The sequence below is a fragment of the Falco naumanni genome, chromosome 1 (genome assembly GCF_017639655.2).
Source record: "Falco naumanni isolate bFalNau1 chromosome 1, bFalNau1.pat, whole genome shotgun sequence".
Taxonomy (NCBI): Eukaryota; Metazoa; Chordata; class Aves; order Falconiformes; family Falconidae; genus Falco; species Falco naumanni.
Window position 1 is genome coordinate 94,756,640 of NC_054054.1, and position 8,296 is coordinate 94,764,935.

Here is an 8,296-nt window from a genome sequence, read left to right on the forward strand (position 1 = left end):
GAGACCTAAAGCAGAGATCTTGTCAGCAGAGCTGTTAAGCAATCCAAGACAGTGCAGCATGGCAGATGATTTGTGTGTAAGCAAACTATGCAACACAGATCCTTAAATCAAGAAGTCTCTGCTGATATATGAAGAGGTCCCTGGGATGTGCTGTTCCACAGTTTTGAAACCTCTTCACTGAGAAATCCCTGCTGAAGCTTTAATTTTAAAGGGTGATGCACAGGTTATCGCAAGTTAAAGCAGCCATCTACCCCAAGTAAAGGCAATGTGTTACAGTTTCAAACTCTATTTCATGCAGTAACGTTTTGTTTTGGTTAGTGTGGGCAGGCTGCTTCGTTTGAGGTTTTATCTGTACGGTCTCAGGAGCCCAGTTAGCTCGACTTCAAATCTGCAGCACTTGGCCGTGGAAGCAAAAGTTAAAGCTGCCGAATAGAAATCTCATTAGTATAGGTGCATACTTCCTACCATATACCGAGGAATTACTAAAGGTCACCTCTCTACTGGGTAAAAGAGTTCTCTCTTGTAATGAGAATGACAGTCTTGACAAGAAAAAGATGTGTAATGTCCTGTCACTAAACTGGCATTAGTTCTGTTCACAGTTTGGTAGGGGAGAGGGCAGAACACAGTGAGCAGACCCTTCCCTCCTGGCACATCGGGTGCAGCTAAGTTTTTTCTGCTAGGTTTTGGTTCATATTAATTTTGGAGGGAAGGGAAGCATATAGGGGTCATGCTCTACAATCGGTTATATATGATTGTCTAGTAACATGGTGATGTGCTGTAAGTGAAGCTGCAAATCTTAATACTGAGCTGAAAAAAAGAAAATGGTCTGGAGACAGGGGTTTTCTGCAGCTAAGTGTTACTAGATGGTGGGTTATCCCCCTAGGAGATAGTGAGGCGACCCCTGGGAGCTTCATTTTTTTTGTCTTTGAAACCTGTGTGGTGAAGGCATAGAGGTGCTCTATTATGGGACAGATTTGCTCTGTGTGAAGTATTGGTCATGCGGACAAGTAGGTCTTCTCACTTAATGCTTTGGGAGAGTGTGGGTGCTTAGTTTCTACCCTGCTGCCTGTTCAAAGTCATTGAAAGTCTCCCAAAGGCACAGCAAATTAATTTCTCCTTTTACTGAAGCAAAGAGTCTTAAGCTCTGCTGCTAGCAGAGAGCTGTTGCTGCAGAACCCACTCTGTTCTGTGTCGCTTCTGTTGCTGTAATGATCTGTGTGGACTAATTACAAAAGCTTGTTTGTTTGAATGACTAAAACTAGTACAGTGAGGTGAATACTTTGTCTACGGAATGACATGCTCCCTGAATGTTTGGGTTAATGTGAATTGTACAAGGCGCTGGCGTGGGGTGCTACTGGTATAGATCATAGGAGTGAAAACCTGTCACATACTTGAACACCCTAAAAGTACCTATATATATCGTGATCACTGCCTGTAGCTGCCTATGCCTATAGCCAGCTGTAACTATAACTGCCTATAAGGATCTAAATTTGTAGAAACTCAATGACATGGCAATAGAGGAATTCTCTTACGCTACAATAAATAACTTATTTATTTGTAAATAAAAATATAGAAACTTAACAACATGACAATATAGGAATGTTCTTATGCTAAAACAAATAACTTCTACTTCATGGAATTGGTCCACAGAGGGCCGAACATTGCTTATTCGTTGCCGGGTCCGTCCCCCTGTGGCCGTGATGCTGTTTGGCTCCTGGTCATCAGCTAAAGGGAAAGGGAGAAAGAACAAGTGAAAACGCTGTTCGCAAAGAGTCCCTGAGCAGAAGCCACCGATAAGAGCCTCGCTGGTGCAGGAACAGCTGTAACATCAGCTCATGCTCCTGGCCCAAGCACCAAGAGGAGCAGCAGGGCAGGCGCTGCCCTCTCTTCCCAGCCAGCCCCGCTCAGGATGAGCCCAGCATGCAGCGAGCCCCCAGCGTGTCGGCCCTCGGCCCTTCACGCCGCCCGTGCGCCGGCAGAGCCCAGCGCTGCCTGCCAAGCGCTCCGCAATGGAGGCGTCCCGTAGCGCACCCAACGCGGGAGCGACGCCACGCACTCTGCTCTGCCTGGCTGCCTCACCTCTGGCTCCAGCGCCTCCAGCCATATGGAGCAGCCCATGTTTTCTCCTTCGCTGCTGGTGCTGTCAAGGATGGAGAGGGATGCTTTCAGAGGAAGCCAGCCCACCCACGTCAGCGCTCTCACTGCTAACTGAGCACAGGTCCTACACACCAGGGAGACTTTGCGGGGGCTGGGAAGAAGCTTCTCCTGAGCCCTGACCCACTTCTTTTGGAGCAGAACCACCAGATTGTACTCAAAGAGCAGAGAGGAAAGCTCAGGTGAGAGCGCTGCCTTGGACAGGGACCAAGGCGCTCTGCGACACTGTCTCCCAGGGACCCTTTTGCCCGTTCTACTTGGCTATAAAAGTCTACGTTTGCTGTTTGACACGCGGAGAAGCACCAGCCGCGTTACATGGAGTGACACCCTTTCAGCTGCAGGCACGCACGAGGGCACCCGGGTTTGCAGCGCAAGGGGACAAGGCGGAGGACTGGAATGCATTTGTCACTGCCGCCGCTGCTGGGTCGCTGCCGCCTGAAGACGCGAGTGCGCCAGGCTGAGGCTGCGCCCCTGCTCCCAGCAGAGCAAAACTTGTTCCTGCAGCGCCGCCGGCCCCTCACCCTTCGGGGCAGCCCCGGCGCGGCTGCCTGGAACGGAAGGCAGAGGTGTTACCTTGGCTGGCTCGGAGAGTATCTCAATGGGCTGGACATGAGGGGTTCTGAGCGGGAGCACTTGGCAGGTCTCTGAGGGGACGGTGAGGCATCTTCACGTCCACACGCCCCTCTCTTCCCTGCTCTGCCCCTCTTGCCAGCCGCCTTCTTCCTGGCCTTGCCTCTGGAGGTGGGAGAGGGCAGCCGTCTCTTTGGCACCTGGGCCTCTTCGGCAGGAGGTCCAGGCTCCTTCTTCATGCAGCGACCTGTGCACCAAGAAGAAACATCTCCTCAGATGACACAAACACAGCGCTTCACAGGAACAGTCAATGCAGCCGGAGAGATTCAAGACCATTCAGGTAACAAAAGTAGAGCCAACTGCCATTCCAGCAGCATACAGCTTTGTAACCAAGATCTCTGAGGACACTGAGTTCTAAGGATTTCATCTTTCTTGCATAAAACTAGACCAACGGTGGAGGATTGAAGATTTTAAAATTCTGGAGACAGAACAGGGTAACAACATCTACTCAGCTTGGAACACGCCCAGTGTTCCTGCAACGTAAAGGAAAACCGTGCGTGTGTAAGTCTGTGTTTTGCCCATACCTTGACACTTGCTTCGTGTCCAGGGCAGCTCTGGTGATTCTTCCCTCTGCCTTTTGGCTTCAGGAGGCATCGAGTCCCCAGCAGCGGGGTGCGCCACACAGTCGAGCTAAAGCAAAACAGACGTTTGACTGTTTCCATGACAGTTCATTCAGACTTATTCCCATAAAAGCACTGCAGAGCATCCCCCCTCAGCAAGGTGAAGGTTAGCAGGGAACTGTTTGTTCGGAAGAGGTAGGTATCGTTTGCTGACACGTGCATTTGCTCTTACCCAGAGCTTGGGAAGAACGACTGACTATCACAGGACCTGAGCAAAACTGGACCTGAACCTGTCCTGCTGAACAGAACCACCCCGTAGCTGGGGCCTTGCCGCCAGCCAGCCAACAACCCTACCTGCTCCTGTTCATGCTTGTGCCTCTCACGCCTACACATGACCCTGCAAAGCCAGTGCCAAGCATGGGGAAAGCAGCCCTAGAGTCCTGTCAGGGTAGCTCTGATCAGGTTCCTGCTATCAGCCTGGTACAAGTGGCATCTTAAAAACCAAATCTAAAGAAAAAAATCAGGTTAAAAGTAATTATCAAGTCATGCTGCCCACAGAAGTGCCCCTCTTGGCTATCCTTGTTGTAACGTCATGTTTTCCTGCCGGTTAATTACGTCGAGGAATAACAAGACGAGACGACAGAAACCCACAAAACAAAAATAGGAACCAGAAAGGAAAGCATCTGTTATCTTTGTGAGATAAAGTTGTCCTCCACCAGCCAGCTGTCATAGGAGGTGGATGGGACTTCTTCGTGACAGCACAACTATTTAACAGGTGATAAGCTATAAAATTTTATCAGATCTCATTTCTATTCATATTGACTTTACTATCACCTAGGACAGGAAAGGCCCAGAAGAACCAACCAGCAAAATACAGTGTCACTAGTTAGGACTGTAAGAATGCAAAAGAGCCGTGAAAGAGAAAATGAGTGAGCTTAGCGTTTTCCTAACTTCTCTGTCCTAGCAGCAAAGCCCAGAGGACTGTCTCTTCCACAGACATCCCCCTCCCCGACTCTGCTCTTTAGGTGTACGGAAGCATTAAAGCACCGAGCGGTCTAGTTGGTACCTGTCCAGTGTTCTTGAACAGCAGTAACAGCTTCAGCAGCACCAAGACCTGGTGTTCTTTCCATAGCAGAAATACCAGGCAGCAATATCGAGAAGCGTCTGAATCCCCTGCTGAGCGCTGTGCGGCACTCAGCACTTCATAAACCCACCGCTCCTCGCTTAGGCTGAGCTCCCGATAGAGTCACGTCCTTAACCTTTCTCTCTCTCTCTCTTCACATCTACCCTGCGAGACATTCCTCCATCTCCTAGATGGACAGCCTGCGTTGCCTCCTTCCCCTCTTACCTACACAGGTTACACGCCTCTGCTCCTCTCCCACCTGAGCTGTGAGACACACATGCTGGTTTTAACATCACTCGGATGTGCAAGGCAAACATTTCTGTTGTGCAATTCCAGGGCCTTTTGTTTAGTTTGCATTATGAGAGCTTTCAAAATCATTACTTGTTAGTAGGTAATACAAGGAGATACTAAACCTCATGATCCATCGGCTCATAGATGGGGTACCACACGTCACAACATGGACAGGGCAGGGTGTCGGGCTCATCATCTGCAAAGCAAAGCAGAGTTACATCCCCTACCAGAGAGAAGTCTGGCGCAGTTGGATCCCTGCGCAACAGGCTGCTGTTCTCTGTCACAGGACGGCAACCTGAGCTCACACTAAGGCAACAGTTACTCTAGTCACACTTGCTGAATTCATTCCACATCAGCAAATCCACGCCATCCAGCGTGAGAGCAGTGTTTTGGGGTCCAAGTTAAAGGCAGTGGTCTGCTAAAAAAGCCCACGACTGCCTTCAATAAATCCTTTAGCACCATTTCTCCTTTCACAATCAGCTGACACTTCATGTCTGCCCCGCTGATAAGAGTCTCAGCGATGTCCGGGACGTCACTGCAGAAATGCGCAGTGCTACAGGCGTGACCCCACATCCAGATCTTACCTACCCTGCTGCTTAACCGAGGAGGAGCGCAGCTGCCGCACAAACCCAGGCAGAATGTGCCGCGAGCAAACAACTCCCGCTTTCGTTGCGAAGCTCGATACTTTGAGACAAAAGAATCGGCAGTGGCCTGGGCTCTCACCCCAGGGACCTCAGCAGTCCTCTGTGTAGCTGGCTTATACCTTTGCAGTTCTGTTCCACGGGAAAATCAGCCCACGCCCAGTGGCTCTGGAGCTGTCATTACCCAGTGTTTTCCCAGAAAGAGTTACAAACCCTTACGCTTGGATCGGCTGCCAAATGTCCAATATGAAGCTGGTTATTACTCATCTCTGCACCTCACCTCACCTCTAATTTCTTTGTGCTGCTGAAACATTGCTTCTGCTAATGTCCTTAAGGGATGTCCCCTACACAGCTGCTATAAATCTGCTTTTCTAGCCCCTTGGGCATTCCCCACAGTGGCCCAGCACAGTTACCTGTTCCTGATTCGCTTGCATTGTACCAAAAGTCTTGCCAATTTGCATCCTCATCTTCGTCCTTGAAGTCAGATGGTGCACTTCCTTGGGTTTGTATCCCTTCTAGCCCACAGACCTGAGGATGTTCTTTCAGGTCTTTCACCAATACGTAGCGGTGGCAGTTCTCACACTTCTCTGTCCGTGTTCCACAGTAAAGCTCATGGTTAACCATGGCTTTCAAAGGTAGTTGTATTTCACAATAAGGGCATAGGACGAGTCGGAGAAGGCACACGAACGCCTGGAAAAAGAACAAGGGATTATTCTTCACATATAGAAGGATGAGGCAAAGGTGGAGGGAGGTTCTCCGTTTGCTGAAGAGCTGAGCGGTCCATTGTTTCTTTAGCCAGTTCCAAAGCTACGCTAAAGGATAGCCTGGAATAAGATAGTATGTGAGAAATGTGAAGACCAGCAGGTTGTGTAACCTGTGTAGTCATAAACACGCCAGCTGAAGCACTCCGAAGACTCAGGACATTACTTTAATATCTGTCATACCTGGACAGCAGATTCCTTACCACTGCACTTCTTGAAGATAGCTTTCAGGGACACTCTCGAAACCCAGTCCTAATCCCATTTCACTGAGCACTGCTAAAAAACATCTCTGTGTGTGTTCTGCGAGGGAACAGATTTACAGCTCACTTACTACTCGGCAAGAATTGCTTGCCTATGTCCTTCACCCACGACTGTGCGACTGAATGACAGGGAAGTTGCCCTTCCAGAGGGGTTACAGAGAGATGAAAGCCCTGTTAGAATAGCAGATGCTGCAAGAATACATCATCATTTGCTTTACAAGCAAAACTAAAACCACTACACACAAACGTGCGGGATGAAGTGCTTCCAGGGTTTTGAACTGGTCATATCTTCACCGTTTGAAAATCCTTTGTTTGTCAGCAATAAGCAGGCTTAGGTGGCACTTGCAGAGCTGTCTGCAAGGGGGGCCCATAGGAAGGGAAGGGGCTGACATTGATTACAAGATTGCCTGTGATGGCAGCCAACTGGAATCAGAAATTAAAAAAATCCCCGTTGATTTTACAAACTATTTTCAAAGTCTGTTGGACATTATGACTTATTAAAACGCACATAACGACTGCAGCAGTCAGAAATGCGTCATGTGAAAGGAATTGAAGGAGTGGAGTTCACCATATTCTGTGTTTCTGAAACAGTGCACCATTTTTCATCTTAATCACTAACAAGGACAAAATCATCAATTACTGCAGATAACCCTTGGATATGAAGACTTGAGCAGGCTCCACTGCTTGAAGGCAGTTTCCAACCCCCTTCTCTCAGAGGGTGTGAATTTAGAGAGCACGGTTCAATAAAAAAGGTGCATCAATCACAGTTTGGAGTCCAGCTCCTGGCTGACAGAAAGACTCTGGAATCAGTGCTTAGAAGTACCATAGTGTAGCTTCAAAACATCTCCTAACATCAATAGATGTTCACCAACCTTGTGGTCCTCCAAGTATCGGCTTTCCATCTTCATCTGACACTTGCAGGTAACCTACAATAAACAGACCTCATTAGATTAATTGCCACAGAGGACAGCAGTTTTAGAGGAGAAGTGCGTTTCTCACCTCCACATGCTCAGATGCCAAATGATTCTTCATTTCTGACTTCGGGATGTATTCCTTGCAGTACTGGCACTCTGCAAGAAACCTGCTGCAGTGGACTTCATGAATTGTGAAGTTAGCAGCAGGAATATCCTTTTTGCTATAGGAAACATCACAGAGGTTACTTTGCAGAAAATACACTGACCACAGTTGCAAGCAGTTTTTCACAACACAAAAATCCTAAGAAAGCTTTTGATGAATTCATGGTTTAGAGAACCGAGTAACTAAAGAGCAAGGCAAGCCCAGCCAGGCCTCCACATTCCTTCATAGGTGGGATATTAACGTCTATAGCATGCAAAGGTCACAATGTTCACACTACATGGAGATAAAATCAAGGGGGATGGATTTCATTATGAGAAAAACAAATTTTGCAGCATAAGTTATCACCAGGTTCAAGGTGATGAACTAATTAATAAACTCATCTGAGAAGATCACAGTTTCTTCCTGAAACTAACTGGTCTATGAGAGGTCAAACAGTGCTCTGCTCGGAAAAACTACAGAACAGACCCTCTTGGTCCAGATTTGCTCAGTGAATGATAGCAGGAGCCATCTTACTCTGGAGCCAAAACTGCCCCACTCACCCCCTTCCCAAAAGACTCATTTTCCTGTCTGGAGGACAAGGCAAGGCTTACAAACAGAGAAGATCCAAAAAGAACTGAGGACCTCTGAGCTTCGCCCTTGTTCCTGCCTCAGGCAGGTAGCATCCTTTCTAGACGATGCTCCCTGCTCCCCAGACTAAAGCACAACCCAGAACACCAACATTAGTTCTATAACCTATTGTGCCTTCCCATGTCACCAAGGAGAAAATCAGCACAGCCATTTAGTTTTCTCCTTGGCCAGA